The following is an 18,175-nucleotide window of genomic DNA, read 5'->3' as shown; positions in this document are numbered from 1 at the left end:
TCATTGGCTTTTGCTCCGAATGTGATGTTGGAAACCCGAGATCCTTTCGAAGCGGCTGTTGCTGATTCGTGTAACATTTACTAAAGAAAATTATTCTCATTGTCCACCCACTGTGTGACACCTTAGGCGCCCAAACAAACTGTTTTAGGGCATGTCCGGCTTCCGTGTGTGACACATGCCTTAGTCAGTGTGGTATCTCTCTCTCTCTTTTAAATGTCCGGGAGAAAGGATTCAAATTTCAAGAGATAAAGGCAGAATGAAGAAACTATAGCCTATAGGTAGCGCGAAATGGAGAGGGAGAGGGACAGAAGAGAGTGCTTGATTTCGTGTTTGCCTGTGGAGCTGCTACCTGTCATCTTCAGTCGACTGCCTGTGGATAAAGTTTTGCAGCTGCGGTGTGTGTGCAAGCTATGGAATACCGTCGTTTTATCCGCCTCCACAAGCCCTTTACTGTGGTCCCATCTTTCCCGCGCTTCTCCTCGTCTGCCATGGATCATCATGTACACCGTCTCCGGCTCCATTGTGGCCCTTGATCTTTCATCCTGTCGCTGGCTCACCATCCCCATCCCCCCTCCGCCCTCGCGCCTCCCAGCTTGCACCTTCTCCTATATTGCCCCCTGTGGCTCCTTTCGCCTTGCTGCCTCCTGTGCGGGTCTCCTCTGCTTCATCTCCACTTGCCCTGAGGCCCCCCGTAGTGGCCTGCAGCATCTGTTTGTATGTAACCCTGTTACGAAGGCTTGGAAGGCCCTCCCTGAGCTATGGCTAAGAGGGACACCGTTTGTGCATACAATGTATGTGAATGACTCGGGTGACCATTATCTGATCTTTGTCACCGCAGAGCCAGCACAGAATCGTGTTGATGATGAAAGAGATGACAGTGATGGTGAGGCGGATGCATTTAGCAATGATGGTGACAGTGAGGGTGATGCCGACGATGCAGATGCACATAGCAATGATGATGACGATAGCGATGCTAGTTCTGATTCTTCATCTCCTGTTGTTGGAGCATATTACAGCTCTTCAGAAGATTACTGGCATTATTTCACTCAGGACCACTATGTACCATTTAGTGAGATGAATGAAGCTCAGAAAAAAGCTGGAACCCTCTTCTCTTCATTGAAGCTTGCTTCTTGGCCAAAGGAACATATGGTCACCATGTACAGCTCCCAGCAGCAGCTAATGACGAATGTTCAGATCTTGAACCAAACAGTTCTGTCTTTATATGAACCCAGAATGGTCTATAAGTGCAATGTGTCCCAGCGCGCAGGCTTCTTGGAAGGGGGCTCCTGGCTGAGCACGCCGCCCAACTATGATTCATGGTATGACAAGAGAGAGGAGGTATTTAAGAAGTTTGTGGCAGCAGCAGAAAGTGTTTTTGAGCTCAAGAACAAAAATATGATTGAGAATGTCACTTTTGTGACGCAAGAGCCTGCTTCTATTCCCTTTGATAGGGAGTCCTTGTTCATCCACCAACATTGTCAGGATCCGACCAGCACATATTTATGCGACCATGCTAAGAATAAGTGGCTCGTGATTTCTGCCTACAAAGGGAGTGATCGCATAAGAGCAGGTAGAATCCCTTCAGCTACATTTGAGCCTAGTTTTTTTGCAAAAGTTTGAAGGCTTTAAGTATCTGTTGATGTACCTTCTTGCACTTAAGTGCCCACAGTTGAGTGCCTTTCGATTTCCTAATTGAAGTTCTATCAGACTTTTCTTTTGGTGTGCTATTTATGTCGCCCCTTTAGACATACTTTAATATTCTCTTTGTAGTAGAAGTGAAAATTTTAATAGTAGAGTGTCAATGTAACTTGTGGTTCATCTGAAGTTAAATGTCGACCAGTTAATTAGAAAGATATTCACATTGCAATGGCATCCAATGCAAGCGTATAGGTGGAATTTTGAAAGAGGTTTCTACTTTGTAACATGTGGTGTTTACCCTCATTACTGAAAAGACAAGAAAAATCAAGAGAGCAAATACATCAATATGGATTGATAATATAGATAAAAACAGTGAGACTATCTTGTAATTGTTAGCCTGTGTTATAGCAAGAGGTATCATGCATACAACATGTTTGCTCAATACCCTTATGTTTCCCCAATAGTAGCCACTTATGTTTGCAGTTGAAAGCTTGTGACATCTTCATGACTTCATACAACAACTAGAGAGATTTAAGGATGGAATACGTGAAGGAACCTTCTTGCTGCTAGTTCTCTAGTCGAGGATGCACTCAAAAGTGTGGCTTCCTCGTGGGAGCACAAAATGTTTTTGGCATGTCAAAACATGCCTTCGAGAACAACGAGAAAGGGGTACAAATTTTTGAAGTTTGTGAGTGGGTCCCTTTATTGAACAACCTTTTCAACTTTTTGTTTAAAAAAGACTTATTTTAGTTTGTAAATAGTCCCTTCATTTAGGGCCAATAATTTCTTTTTGACTTTTTGTTTTAAAATGCCTATGCGATCTTCACCTTGTTTATAAAGCTCAGGATTCGGTAAGGTTTTAGTTGGTATATTGTTAAATGAGGAAATATGATATGTTTTCCAAACGTTATATCCTTTCATGCTCTACTTATAGGTCACATGGATACTGACCTTGATAGCGAAGCATTGCAATGAGTGGAAGAGATGCAGCTGCATGTTGTTACTTGTGTTACTCTTACATATTCTCTCGGCTTAAAAGATTCTTGCAGTCTCGGATGCATTGAATGCGGTAGAGGGTTACACATAGAGATTAAGAACATAGGTTTTGAAATGAGAAGAGATTGTAGACAATACTTTGGTTGATAGTGTGGCTCCCTATATAGACTCACTTGAAGTGTTTGATTTTCACCATACAAAGGATGTGGTTTCTTGGAACTCATTGATTAGAGGATGTGCCAAAAATGGGAATAGCTAGTGAGCATGTTAAAGTGATGGAGAGGCATGGTGTCCGTGGCAATTTGATCACAGTCTTTGTGGCCTGAAGTCTTGTACGAGCTTGGTTGCAATTGAGTGGGGCCAAGAACTACGGGTTGAGATCATAGTTACATGGGACGGCGGGTTGGGGTCGGGACGGCAAAAGTCAGGAAACGAGGATGGGGTCGGAACGGCAAAAAAAAAAGAGAGTTTTTTTGGCATTTTTTGACCTACACACATGCCACACACATAGAGCATCACTTTGACCATAAATTTACACTAAATAGACCAAAGAACACGAGTCATATAGGCTGAAATGTGCTAATAAAACATCGATGATCGATGGATACAAAATGAGAAGTGCATGCCACAAGGGCTCAAGAGTCAAAAAGCCTAAAGGACTTAGGACAAGCCTGAGGCCTCAAGGATAACAAAAAGTACAAAGGGCTATGTAGTAGGTAGAGTCGTAGACTCAAGAGTCTAGACTCGAGAGTCGAGTGATCAATGATCATCAAACTCAAGAAGTGCTCGCCTGCTGAATCTCCACATCGTCGTCGTAGTCGAGGTCGTCAGCAACGTATGAGGGCTCCGGCTCGGGAGGCTCGCATTGAGGCTCGAAATCCTCCTCTAGCTCCTCCAAAAGAGTATCGGCCATAGATGGATTCTCTTGCGCCATCTCCCACTCAGTGAAAGGATCTGCCTTGTGTGTGACGCTCTTGGCAAGCATGCGCAAGTTAGCGCTCACAAACACCAAATCATTGGCCCTCTGAACCCCAAGGCGATTCCTCTTCTTAGATTCTAGAGGCAATGTGGCTGTACACACTCCATAGTTGCTCCAAGCAACTAGTGGTACATGCTTGGCTAAGGACACGAACAGCCAAGCGCTGCAAATGTGGGCCATCTCCTCCATAGTCCTCCCACCACAAAACCGAGCCAATCTTGTTGCGATCAAGCTGTGCATCTACACATCCATAGGAGCCCTTCTTTTGCCTGTAGTTGAGTAGCTCGTCTCTAATCTTGCGCCTAATGTCACTGCTAGGCTCAAGGCGCTCCAATGCAAGCCGCCATCCTTTGCTCACCTCCTTGTCGGTCTCTTGACGCCTTCCTTGAAACTCAGGGTCAAGCACATAAGCTGTCGCATGAAGTGGAGAGTAGTATCCATTCCACCTCGACTCACACAAGCCATGAATCTCCGCATACTGAACAGGGTCAGGCACAAGCTTCTCAAGTGCCTCTATCATCCGATCCATGGCTTCGTAGACTTTGCCAATGCATGGCTGCAAGCCATCCACCACTCGAAGTAGGTGTAGAATAGGCTTGACCATGGCGTCAAGAGTCTTCACCTCCTCCCACCAAGCGGCGTCGGCCCATTCTCGGCATTTCAATCCTACTGCTGATCTAGACTCCGGCATGGCTTGGAACTCATCACTGAGAAAGAGGCCCCTTAAGGCTCTGCCACATGTAGACAAGCGGTCTAGCATAAGCCAATTGAATGCAAATCTTGTCTCTGAATATTTGAGCAAAGACAAGTGGCTCCTCTTTGAGAATTCATGGCGCACTTTTTGATGGTTGAGCACAAAGGAGACAATTCGAGAGGCGTCACCAATGGTGGGTGAAATCCATGACAAGTTCCCTATGTCCTTGAGGAGGTTATTGAGGCAATGCGCCATGCAAAATGTGACATGGATGCTGGGATACATGCCCTCAATGATAGCTCCGGCTGCCCTATTTGACGCCTCTCCATCTGCTACCATACAAAGGACATTCTCCGGGCCGGTGATCTCTATGGTGCTTGTCCACTCCGCAACAAGCATCTCGGCGGCCTTGCCACTATCGGATGCATCATGTGACTCCACAAAGTACATCTCCCTCCGAGAGTAGGCCACCACCCCGTGGATGGACCGCTTGCGGGTGTCGCTCCATCCATCTACAAGAAGAGAGACGCCATTGGTCTCCCACAAATCCTTTGTTGCTTGGGCCGCTTGCTCCACGACAAGCTTCTCTTTGTCAAGGAGGGTGGTGCGAAGACTCTCCGATGAAGGTGGCACATAAGAGGAGCCATATTCCCCTATTTTCGTAACCATGGTTTGAAAGTATGGAGACCTATCCACACAAAATAGAGCATGTTGCGTTAGTATGGAGAGTCGAGAAATTATAACCCATTATGAATACAAAATGGAAGATTGCAATGTGCATATGCCAAGGGAAACTCACCGCGAAGCATGGAAGGCAATGTGGTCGTGGAAGAAGAATCGGGCAACCGACCTATCCACCTCTTCCTTCAATTTAGGATTCCAATTTTCGTTGAGAGTGGTTTGGCGATGCGGAAGGGAAGAGGACGGTGTAGATCCATGGCTCTTGAAGGTTCGAGAGATGTCGTCAAGGTTGGCTTCCCTTTGCTCTCGCGGTGTCGTCGTGGCGGAGGGATCAACGGCAACAAAACGGCCCCTCTTGGCCGCTTCCGCAACCTCATACACCGTGAGTTTCTCAAGAAGATCCAACCTCTTCTCGGGAGCTACATGAGGGCAAAACTTCACCTCGTGACCGGGTTCATGAAGAAGATGGGCTCGCACTTTGTTTGAACCACCCGATCTCTTGTATGGACATAGCTTGCACGTCCATGGTCTTGCACCGTCACCTTTGCCACGCGAGCTAAAGTTGACTTCATCCCACCACGACCACGTTTGCACGGCGGGCCTCCTTCGAGAAGAAGCGGCTTGAGAAGTGGAGTTGGCTTGAGATGACATGATGGTGGAGAGACTCGAGAGAGTAGAGCTTAGAAGTTAGAAGGGTTAGAGGAGAGCTTTTGTGGAGAGAGAGTAAAGGAGAGCTTCAAAGTGGGTAGAAGAGGGAGAGGAGAGCTTCAAAGTTCAAACTTGAGCCTTGAGCTTGAGGGAAATGGAATGAGCTTGAGCCTTGAGCTTGAGGGAAATGGAATGAGCATTGAGCATTGAGACTATGAGTATTAAGAGGCCCAAGGGAGCCTTTTATAGCCTCCCAAGGGCAAGGCTGAATAAATATGGTAGTTGGGGCTGCACAGAGCCGTTGCAAACGGTCAAAAACGGCCATTTTTTTGAATCCGACCCCGGCCGTCCCCGTCCGGTCCGTCCGACCCCGGTCCGGCCCCGGCTCTGCTTGGTCCGCCCCCCCTGCGACCCGCCCGTCCGGCCCGTTTTCCGTCTGTCCCTCGGCGTTCCCAGCCGTTACCGGCCCGGTTACGGCCGTCCCCCGGCCCTAGGGCCCGTCCCCCCCGTCCCCTGTAACTATGGTTGAGATAGAGAAGAATGGGCTTTTGGAAATGCTCCTATGATTGGGAGTGCCTTGGTTCTTATATATTTATAGACATGGAAGGTGTGGGTTGCTTTTAAAGAAGTGAACATGTTCATCAAACCCCGTGATGGTGCTAATTGCAGTGGATATGTTGATCAAGAATATGGTGAGTAGGCACTTGACCAATGCAGCCAGAGAGTGTTTCTTCGAATGTAGCAACATTCATAAGCAGCTTGAAAGCTTTGAAAGCTTGTTGTGGCATAGGAGTGGTGAGAAGATGCTAAGATATACATACTAAAGTCGAAAGAAGGGTTTTTTTTAGAATGGAATCTTGTTTTGGGGCATTGTTTGAAATGCACACAAGGTGGAACTTGCTTGCAAGGGCACATCCAGTGCTCGATAAGCTTCGAGCTGAAAATGTTGTTGGCCAGAAGGAGAACCTTTGAAATTCTTAGAACAAATGTAGCTTGAGGGTAGCTCATTTGACTATTTAATACTTTAGTGGTGTCACCTCAGATGCAACATCTCTTGTTTGTTGCATAAAGCTTGTGATATTGGTGGAGCATCAGAAAGGAGACGTGAATAGTGCACGTTGAATAATAGGAAAGATTTTTGTTTAGTGGCCTTGTGGGTAACACCATGCCTTACATGTATGATTGCAAGGTACGTGGAACATGGTCGCAATGAAGAACCTTTGAATTGTCTCAAACAAATGCAATTCAAGGGGCTCTCCTGATTGAAGGTCATTAAAGTAAGGTCAACCATGAGAAAGTCTTGTAGAACCATGCCAATGTGTTACTGCCATGATACATCAGTGTCAGTCTATTTACTTTTGTTTGTAATTGAGGATGGAACCTTTGAACCTTAAGGGCGTTTTTAGTATTTACACCAATGGTTGATGTTGTAAGTGGGTTAGTTTTAGGCGAGTAGTTTAGTTTTTTGCGCTGTCTTGCAGTTGGGAAGTTGGTCTTTTCTCTTATGCAGTCATACTGTTCTCGGTACTGCTTGTAAGCGGTGGTGTGGGTGATGATTATGCAGTAATATAGTACCTTCTCTTTGTTTTCACGATGTTATTCAATACTCTCGTATGCATTCGATTAATGTAGTATGCAATATTACTATGTACCTGTATTGAAATACTGTTAGGGTGGTTAGCCCCTAACACTTTGGTGATCTTGTTGGCTTTGGCCATGGTACTGAAGAGGAACGAATTGGGCAAAGGAGAGACTTTGGGGTCGTTTGCAAGTTCTTGACTGTTGAACTTCTTGTTTAGATTTCTGCTCGTTTTTGTTGTGGTGTCAAAAAAGGCACAACCTAGAAGAGAAATGTGTTCAGGGTTCTGTTCGTTTTCAAGTTTCTGTTAATTTTCAGATCCTTGATAGCATGCATATAGCAGTTTGAAATCTACAGTTTGTTGTTTGCAGTCTGCAGTTTTAGGCAGTGTGCAGTTTGCAGTTCAATTGTTTACATATTGCAGATTATAGCATTTCAGTTTACAGAATGCAATTTCAGGTATTTGAGTTGGCAATGCAGTTTAGCAGTTTCAGGGTTTAAAGAGGTACAAATGCTCTCTATTCTTTTGATGTGTGATTAATGACAAAGAAGAAGAAGACAAAGTGTGCAATATGTCAAAAGTTGAGCACCGCACAAAGGTTTAAGGAATGCCCTTACATGTGCAAGCCCTGTCGAAAGGAAGATGTATGTGTCAAATATTGTACGAAAATCGTGCAAGAAGTTGTATCGGATTGTCAGATCTTTTTGAGATACATCAGATCATGAGGAACTATGTGATGCACAAGAGGATTTGGATGATTTTTCTAATCTTCTTGACAAGGCGGAAGACTGGCATGAAAGTCGTGAAGGAAAAAGAAGAAAGTCGTGCTCTAGTATGTGCAGGATACAGATGTTGCAGGAAGCAATTTAAGGCTTGACAGAGAAGTATGAAGATCAGTTTCAGGAGGAAGACGAAAGTGATGATGAGTGGGGAGTTACAACACCAATGTTCCAGTGTAACAGGGAACGGGTGGAACGGGGCCCTCCTGTTCTCAGAACGCATTCCCAAGCCCGACGCCTCCTCGAAATGGGAACGGGATCGGAACGCCGTTCCCTTCCCAAGCATAATCGGAACAGCAGCCGGAGCGAGGCCCGGAATGGCTGTCGAAACGCGGAACGGCAAATCCGGAACACCAAAGTTTAAAAAAATGATAGTTTGGGGTAGGTTCTTTGACCTTTTGAGGGGTGTTATTTCCATCCTCTCCTATATAAAGAAGGGCTTTAAACCCTCTCTCTTTGAAGCTCTCTACCTCACCCTCTCCCTCAAGGCTCTCTCTCCCCTCCCCTCTCCCTTTCCCTTAAGGCTACCATTCCGAACTCCGTTCCCGTTCTGCCACCCTGAGGGCCCCCCGTTCCGGAAATGTCCCGGAGCCCTCTGTTCTCGTTCCCGTTTCCTGTTCCCGTTCTGTGCAACTATGCAATGTTTCCCTTGGTTGGGAAAAATCCGGTACATTCATGTTTAACTTCTCCAAATGCATGTCACGTGACACATTCAACCCTATGTGTCCGTGGACAAGCTACAACATGATTAGGGTTCAATCAAGCCAATCAGTCTAGATTAGAAGCGATCTGGCACTTTTGTGAGTCTATTCGTAGAACGTGCATGCCTAGTCACTTAGCGTAGATGCATATCCTCCGGTTGCACACAGCATGATCATGAGTATTCTGTTCAGAATCCATTAAATTCAGTTAGGGGATTTTTCCAGTGCATTTAGCCTATTTTCCCTATTTTTGACTTTTTTCACTTATTATTTTTAAGTGACTTCCCAACAAAAGTAGGTAGGGCAATTTTGCTAAGTTAATATATAAGCAAACCAAAGATAGCACTAAATGGTAGAAGAGGCAGGAGGAGCTCCCGGCTCAACATGCACCTTCTCAACAAGAACCCATCAACCTAGCGTTTTTGGGCATCCTCATCACCCCCCAAGATCCCTGGCGGTTTTAGTTGCAGATCGCCATCAGCAGATACCTAGCCCTACTGTTTTGGGTTTCCCATCAATCCTTGCGTTTTTGCTTACCTTCAGTACCTTCACAATTCCCTGGCATTTTCAGCCATGATCGCCAGCAACAGATCCAGAACAGCCTAGCGTTTTTGCTAGCGACAGAGGCAGCCCAGCGTTTTTGGTTTTCAGCCCTTACCGCAACAGATGGTCAGCGTTTTCAGCCCTATTAGAGAGCAGCAGATTCAGCCCTAGTTGGTTGTAGAAGAACCCCATTTTCAGCCCTCGAAATTGCAGCCAAAACAGTCATTTTCAGCCATCGAAACAGTCCCGATTATCAGCAGATAGAAAAACACAGATTTCTGCCCTAAAGTCGTCGTCGTCATCGTCGACATAGCCTAGACTTGCATCAGTCTCATGCATACCATTTGTACCAAATCGTGCAATCAAAAGTAGACCACTCTCACCGACGAGAGTGGGGCCTTCGAAGGAGGGTTTTACAACGTCTCTGGTGTCGTATCTCTCTTCTCTCTCTATCTCTCAGTCTCATACACTTGCACGCAGAGTGTCCTTTCACTTTGTTTGTGATCATAGCACTTTCCATTAAGAATGGAAGGCTTTCCCTTCCATAAGAACTAAATGGAACCTTGAGCACAGTTCGGAGCACTCATCTTGAGCAAACCGCAAACATTCATTCTGTTGCACCTAACATTGGTACCAGAGCTTCGACAGTGTTCTGTATCACTCAAGGAAAGAACCACAAGAACCGCAAGAATTTTTTTTTCTTGTTGAGGTCGCACGAACCCAAGTTCGCTTGGGCGTGTCGATTCCTAATCGTGTTTTTTGAAGAGTGACAAGAATCTCGAGAAAGAAGGGCTTGTCCAGCCTCCCCTTGTGTCTCTTTTCACTCTTTGAGAGCGGACCGTGCACTTAGCGCCCAACCAATCGACGTGAGGTGGGAAAAAGCAACCTTGGTTTGAGCGCAAGGCCGCCAAGGGGTGCATCCACAGAAAAGAGTAGAACTCGGGTGAAGAGAAGATCTTTCTCAAACGCGATTTGCAAGCGAAAGAAAACCTCAAGAATCTTAAGACCCTCAAGAACCGGAGAACCCAAGTTCCTCGTGAACTTAAGAACCCACAAGAACCCACGATTGCAGAATGGTCATCACTCGAAGCGGATTGGATACTTCGCTTGGAGGTGATGAGCATGAGAGAGGCAAAGAAGAATTTTCTCCACCAAGAGGTTTTTCTGACCCTTCCCCATCTACGACAAGGATTGCACTAACTCCTATGGAGGCTTTCGACAAGAGGATGATGGAGAGGAAGTTAGAAAGCGAAGAAAGAATAGCAGCCATAGAGCGCAAATACCAACAAAGAATGGAAGTCATAGCGCGTGAGCGTGAGCAAGCACGCTTGGAAGCCAAAGCAAGACAAGCAAGATTTGATCGCGAGAACAAAGCGATCAGGCTAGAGTTCTTGCGACTCTTTTCTCAAGCTCAGGCACAGATACAAGAGAATCGGAAAAAGGAGACTCTCTCAGTCTCTTCTTCTCCAAAGCATGATACACAGGATTTGCATGATTGTGTGAAGCATGATGATGATTTGATTGACGATGATTTGCATGATGATTTGGATGACACTGACAAGCATGATGATTTGCATGATCAAGATGTGATTTCCCACAAGCATGATGAGTTGCATGAAGATGATGTGATTGTTCACAAGGATGATGTGTTAGTTGATGCTTTTTCTAGCGAAGCTAACCTCGTTGCAGATTCGATCAATCACGAAGAACCGATCTTGGCTCGCGAGTCGAGGTCCACAAATTACCGACAAGAAGATTCGATAGAGCTCGAAGAACCGATCTTGGCTCTCGAGCCTAGGTCCAAAGAACCCTCACAGGAAGTATTATGTGTTTGCATGATTGATACGCACGCATTGTTCGAATGTTTCATTCGTGATCGTTTCTTGTATTTTAGTAAACATCTTAATGTGATCCCTTTTATTAGGCATGACATATTGTACGTTAAGCACGATTCACTCATAAATGAGCACGAATGTATGCGGATTGTTCATGAAAAGCTGAAAAGTATGTATGTAAGGAAGTCACATTCCATGTCTCTTTCTTGGCATGACACAGTTTCCAAAAGAGCACATGATAGTATGAGCACCAAGCATGGGCATTTCCATTGTGAATTGCCATAGTTGATTGCTTTAGATCAAAAGAGAAAGATTCGATCTCATTGTTTGCGTGTGTGTAGTGAAGGGTTTAGCACTACGTCTCTTTGTTCATCTACATTGCATGCACAGTCCTTGAGGAAGACAAGATTTTTTCCACTTATTTTACATGGAATGGGTATGTTCATGTTTTTGTGTTGGAAATGGTTTCAGGAAGTTTTAGCCATGGAGATTCTTGAAGAAGAAAGAAGCACGACTCTAGACGAAGTTGAAGCATTGAAGGAGCCATAAAAGACTTTGTGTCGCTTTCGGCGTGGCCCAAAGAAGCAAGCGTTGTAGACCTTTATGAAGTTCAAGTACCGCACGACCCACACATCAGAGTGGGCTGACGAAGAGTCCCTTCCAGGATTCCGGATACTATTGGCGATCGTCCTTGACGCCATACAGTTCGATACCAGTATCTCACTTTGAAAAGCAGGGGATGCCACGTGACACATCCAACCCTATGTCTTTGTGGACAAGCTACAGCATGATCAGGGTTCAGTCAGTCCAGTCTGTCTAGATTAGAAGTGATCTGGCACTTTTGTGAGTCTATTCGTAGACCGTGCATGGTGAGTCACTTAGCATAGATGCATATCCTTCGGTTGCACACAACATGATCATCAGTATTCCCTTCAGAATCCATCACCTTCAGGTAGGGGATTTTTTCAGTGCATTTAGCCTCTTTTCCCTATTTTTGACATTTTTCACTTATTATTTTTAAGTAACTTCCCAACAAAAGTAGGTAGGGCAATTTTGCTAAGTTAATATATAAGCAAACCCAAGTTAACACTAAATGGCAGAAGAGGCAGCAGGAGCTCCCGGATCAACAGGCACCTTCTCAGCAAGAACCCATCAACCTAGCGTTTTTGGGCATCCTCATCACCCCCCAAGATCCTTGGCGATTTCAGTTGCAGATCGCCATCAGTAGATACCTAGCCCTAGCGTTTTGGGTTTCCCATCAACCTTGGCGTTTTTGCATACCTTCAATACCTTCACAATTCCTTGGCGTTTTCAGCCATTATCCCAGACGCAGAACAGCCTAGCGTTTTTGCTAGCGACAGAGGCAGCCCAGCGTTTTTGGTTTTCAGCCCTTACCGCAGCAGATGGTCAGCGTTTTCAACCCTATTGGAGAGTAGCAGATTCAGCCCTAGTTGGTTGTAGAAGAACCCCATTTTCAACCCTCGAAATTGCAGCCAAAACAGTCATTTTCAGCCACCGAAACAGTCCCGATTATCAGCAGATAGAAAAACACGGATTTCTGTCCTAAAGTCGTCGTCGTCATCGTCGACATAGCCTAAACTTGCATCAGTCTTATGCATACCATTTGTACCAAATCGTGCAATCAAAAGTAGACCACTCTCGCCGACGAGAGTGGGGCCTTCGGAGGAGGGTTTTACAACGTCTCTGGTGTCGTATCTCTCTTCTCTCTCTATCTCTCAGTCTCATACACTTGCACGCAGAGTGTCCTTTCACTTTGTTTGTGAATATAGCACTTTCCATTAAGAATGGAAGGCTTTCCTTTGCATAAGAACTAAAAGGAACCTTGAGCATAGTACGGAGCACTTATCTTGAGCAAAGCGCAAACATTCATTCCGCTGCACCTAACATTGGTATCAGAGCTTTGACAGTGTTTTGTGTCACTCAAGGAAAGAACCACAAGAACCGCAAGAATTTTTTTTGCTTGTTGAGGTCGCACGAACCCATGTTCGCTTGGGCGTGTCGATTCCTAATCGTGTTTTTTGAAGAGTGACAAGAATCCCGAGAAAGAAGGGCTTGTCCAACCTCCCCTTGTGTCTCTTTTCACTCATTGAGAGCGGACCATGCACTTAGTGGCCAGCCAATCGACGTGAGGTGGGAAAAAGCAACCTTGGTTTGAGCGCAAGGCCGTCAAGGGATGCGCCCGCTGAAAAGAGTAGAACTCGGGTGAAGAGAAGATCTTTCTCAAACGCGATTTGCAAGCAAAAGAAAACCTCAAGAATCTCAAGACCCTCAAGAACCCAAGAACCCAAGTTCCTCGTGAACTTAAGAACCCACAAGAACCCACGATTGCAGAATGGTCATCACTCGAAGCGGATTGGATACTTCGCTTGGAGGTGATGAGCATGAGAGAGGCAAAGAAGAATTTTCTCCACCAAGAGGTTTTTCTGACCCTTCCCCATCTACGACAAGGATTGCACTAACTCCTATGGAGGCTTTCGACAAGAGGATGATGGAGAGGAAGTTAGAAAGCGAAGAAAGAATAGCAGCCATAGAGCGCAAATACCAACAAAGAATGGAAGTCATAGCGCGTGAGCGTGAGCAAGCACGCTTGGAAGCCAAAGCAAGACAAGCAAGATTTGATCGCGAGAACAAAGCGATCAGGCTAGAGTTCTTGCGACTCTTTTCTCAAGCTCAGGCACAGATACAAGAGAATCGGAAAAAGGAGACTCTCTCAGTCTCTTCTTCTCCAAAGCATGATACACAGGATTTGCATGATTGTGTGAAGCATGATGATGATTTGATTGACGATGATTTGCATAATGATTTGGATGACATTGACAAGCATGATGATTTGCATGATCAAGATGTGATTTCCCACAAGCATGATGAGTTGCATGAAGATGATGTGATTGTTCACAAGGATGATGTGTTAGTTGATGCTTTTTCTAGCGAAGCTAACCTCGTTGCAGATTCGATCAATCACGAAGAACCGATCTTGGCTCGCGAGTCGAGGTCCACAAATTACCGACAAGAAGATTCGATAGAGCCCGAAGAACCGATCTTGGCTCTCGAGCCTAGGTCCAAAGAACCCTCACAAGAAGTATTATGTGTTTGCATGATTGATACGCACGCATTGTTCGAATGTTTCATTCGTGATCGTTTCTTGTATTTTAGTCAACATCTTAATGTGATCCCTTTTATTAGGCATGACATATTGTACGTTGAGCACGATTTACTCATGAATGAATACGAATATATGCGGATTGTTCATGAAAAGCTGAAAAGTATGTATGTAAGGAAGTCACATTCCATGTCTCTTTCTTGGCATGACACAGTTTTTGAAAGAGCACATGATAGTATGAGCACCAAGCATGGGCATTTCTAGTGTGAATTGCCACAGTTGATTGCTTTAGATCAAAAGAGAAAGATTCGATCTCATTGTTTGCGTGTGTGTGGTGAAGGGTTTAGCACTACGTCTCTTTGTTCATCTACATTGCATGCACAGTCCTTGAGGAAGATAAGATTTTTCCCACTTATTTTACATGGAATGGGCATGTTCATGTTTTGGTGTTGGAAATGGTTTCAGGAAGTTTTAGCCATGGAGATTCTTGAAGAAGAAAGAAGCACGACTCTAGACGAAGTTGAAGCATTGAAGGAGCCACAGAAGACTTTGTGTCGGTTTTGGCGCGGCCCAAAGAAGTAAGCGTTGTAGACCTTTATGAAGTTCAAGTACTGCACGACCCACACATCAGAGTGAGCCGACGAAGAGTCCCTTCCAGGATTTCGGATGCTATTGTCGATCGTCCTCGACGCCATACAGTTCGGTACCAGTACCTCACTTTGAAAAGCATGGGATGTCACGTGACACATCCAACCCTATGTGTTCGTGGACAAGCTACAACATGATCAGGGTTCAGTCAGTCTAGATTAGAAGTGATCTGGCACTTTTGTGAGTCTATTCGTAGACCGTGCATGGTGAGTCACTTAGCATAGATGCATATCCTCCGGTTGCACACAGCATGATCATCAGTATTCCCTTCAGAATCCATCAGATTTAGTTAGGGGATTTTTTCAGTGCATTTATGTCGACGAGGAGGAGGTTCTTGATGGGTTTATGGATCCTTATGCCGAGCCAAGGCAGAAGCGGTACTAGATGCCGGGGTATCGTGTCGACGACGCTACGGTTGAATGTCAGAATCTACTAGCGATGTCAATGGCTAGGGAACTGCAACCATGACAAGGATAGATTGAAATCTGCTTGCGCTTCGAGATGAAAACGCTGGCTGTCTTGGGCTGAAAACGCTAGTCATCAAGGGCTGAAAACGCTGATTGAATGGGTGGCAAAAACACTAGACATCCACTGTGCTTGAGAGGCTCTACGGCTGTACTTCTCTGCTCTTCTCTCCCAGCGCTAGGGTTTCTTGTATAAGAATTATAGGCTGGGTCGGGTAAGTTTTCCAACAAACTCACGATTTTTAATAAGAATCCCAAAAGTCACTTATAATAAATGACCTGTAAGAGGTGGTTCACACGTGGCAAATTACGTACATGTTGAAATGCGGTACTGTGCAAGAGAGGTATGCAACTATGACCAGCCTGGGCATGCTCGTCTTGCTAGAGGCTCGCGAAGTGCCATGCTAGGTTCTAAGCTAATGACTCGTGCTCAAAAGCATGTCCACATAGCACAAGTGAAGTGCGCACGTGACAATTATGGGATGGGGTGAGAACCAAAGGCAAAGACAAACATCAAGAAGAAGAAATAAAAAAATTGACTTGGAAGACGAAGACTCACATAAGTATGGCAGGTTGAAACTTGCGACCGCTAGACAAGTATCCACGTACTCGTGAATTTTGGGGTTTGGCAAAGTGGATTTGGGATGTGTCAGAGTGGTTGAGAATGGTTGGGATTGCTAAATGCAGATTATTCAATGTGGCCTCACAGCTCCTGTGGCTGGAAGCTTCAAATCCTTTCTTGTAGAGGAAAAGAAAGGAATGTGGAAGAGTTGGGAGCTCTTTGTATAGGCACTCAAAGACTTTCAGTTCCAAAGAATGAAGTGAATCATGTGGGGGATCAATGGGTGGGATTGCTAAATGCAGATTATTCAATGTGGCCTCACAGCTCCTGTGGCTGGAAGCTTCAAATCCTTTCTTGTAGAGGAAAAGAAAGGAATGTGGAAGAGTTGGGAGCTCTTTGTATAGGCACTCAAAGACTTTCAGTTCCAAAGAATGAAGTGAATCATGTGGGGGATCAATGGATGCATTGATGTGGGAAAAGCACAGGTTGTGTGTGTACATGGATAAGTACTCGCAAATTGTACTTCAATGTCGCCGATTGGTTGCATGGATCTTGTATGGGCTGCAATCGTGGGGTGAGAAGAGAGGGTTATGTGAGGTGGCAATGTTAGCATGCGTGCACCTAGTGTGAGTGGGAGGAGTCTAATGTGAGGTTAGTGGCGTCAAAACAAACCATGGCAATTGTGCCTCAAAACATGTATTAATTTGAGGTGGAACAAGGCAGCCAGCTGGTAGAGTGCTAGGTCTTCATATAGTCCTCGAGGAATTGATTGGCATAGAAACATGGTACGGTGTACGGGAACGGAAAAAGGGGTCAGGGTCGGGATGGGATTAGGGTCAAGCAACAAAAGCTAGGGAATAGGGTCGGGGCTTGGAACCACAATTATTTTAAAATTTTGTCTTGATTCTTTTTGAGCTACACGTGTGCACCATAGTGCTAAGAACACTTTGAGCATTGAATTTCACCAAAAAAGACAAGAAACATGATTCATAATAGCAACATACGCCAATAAAACATCAATGGCATTATGGCTAATACAAGTAGATAAATACATGCCTCAAGGGCTCAAAATGAAAAGTGATAAAGAGGCAAAAACGGGCTAAATTTTAACTAGGGAGGGGGTGAGCCCACAATGGCACATCACAAGTGCTTGCCTCATGAGAAGGCGGAATATGAATCTCCACATCTTGAAAGTTGAAGCCATCAAGTCCCAAGAGTCCTCTCTGTCTCTAGCTCGTCCTTTGCCTCTACCTTGCCCTTTGCTTCGTCCTCTGAATGCTTGTTGGTAGAAGTGGCCTCCTCCTATGTCATCTCCCACTCAGTCAAGGGATCTGCATTCTTTGTTTTCGAGAGGTGCTAGGTTGAGAGGATGCCATTGATGCGAGTAGATGGATAGAGAGTAGATAGAGACTCGAGAGAGTAGATAGAGAGATTGTCTCAAATTGTTGATGTGTCAAGCCATTGAAGAACGGAGCCAACCTACAGATCCCGGCCAAGAAGCCTAAACCCTAAGAAGCAACAGCAGTAGAAGAAGTTTTCACCAACTTATGGGACCCCGTCGATGGGGCCCAAGTGACCTAAAGATATCAAAATAAAGCAGGACCAACACACACACACACACACACACACACACACACACACACACACACACTCATTTGCCTAGAAGCTGATAACGTGGCAACAGTACGAATTTTTGGATTTTGCGCTGACATGTTGATGTGGCAATTGTACGGACGGCCACAATTTATGTTGGTGACATGGTAGGTGTACAGATTTTTGCAAAACGTATTGGCAGCTCTTGGACTAGTTGCTTTTGAGTTTGATGCTTTTCTTATAAGTGTTTTTTATAGGCTAAGGGTTGTTAAATATGTGCCATGCCAGTTCTTCTTCCTCTTCTTCCGACAGTTCTTCTAGCTCTTTCTCTTCCGACTTGAGCGAGGAGGACAGAAAGGGCAAGAAGCGAAGCAAGAAACAAAGTTTTGGAAAGAACAAAAAATAGGCAAAGAAGTTTAGATTCCGACTAGTTTCTGACAATTCTACGGAGGAGTCATCCTTTGATAGTTCGAACTCCGACGATCACATGTTTCATGCAAAGAAGAAACACTTTTACAGAGCCAACCAATATGATTTCCTCAAAGACAAGAACAAAAAGACAATTTTTTAAAGAGGGTGGACAGTCAGTCCTATTTCGGATTCCGAGATGCTCCGAAGGCTTTGGATTTCATTCAACAGTTTGATAATAGCCTTCTCTTGAGGACATTACCCAAAGCACTCCAAGAGCAGGAGGGTAGCATCGTTTTTGAAGG

At 45.1% G+C, this 18,175-nt stretch overlaps 1 pseudogene; it reads left to right on the top strand.

Annotated features, from left to right (window-relative positions):
* Window positions 1-275: 275 nt before the first annotated feature.
* On the top strand, window positions 276-1,718 carry LOC147456693 (uncharacterized; annotated as a pseudogene).
* The last annotated feature ends 16,457 nt before the right edge of the window (window positions 1,719-18,175 follow it).

Source organism: Adiantum capillus-veneris, chromosome 6 (genome assembly GCF_014529385.1).
Source record: "Adiantum capillus-veneris isolate H3 chromosome 6, ASM1452938v2, whole genome shotgun sequence".
NCBI classification, from domain to species: Eukaryota; Viridiplantae; Streptophyta; class Polypodiopsida; order Polypodiales; family Pteridaceae; genus Adiantum; species Adiantum capillus-veneris.
This window is presented reverse-complemented; position numbering and strand designations above follow the sequence as displayed.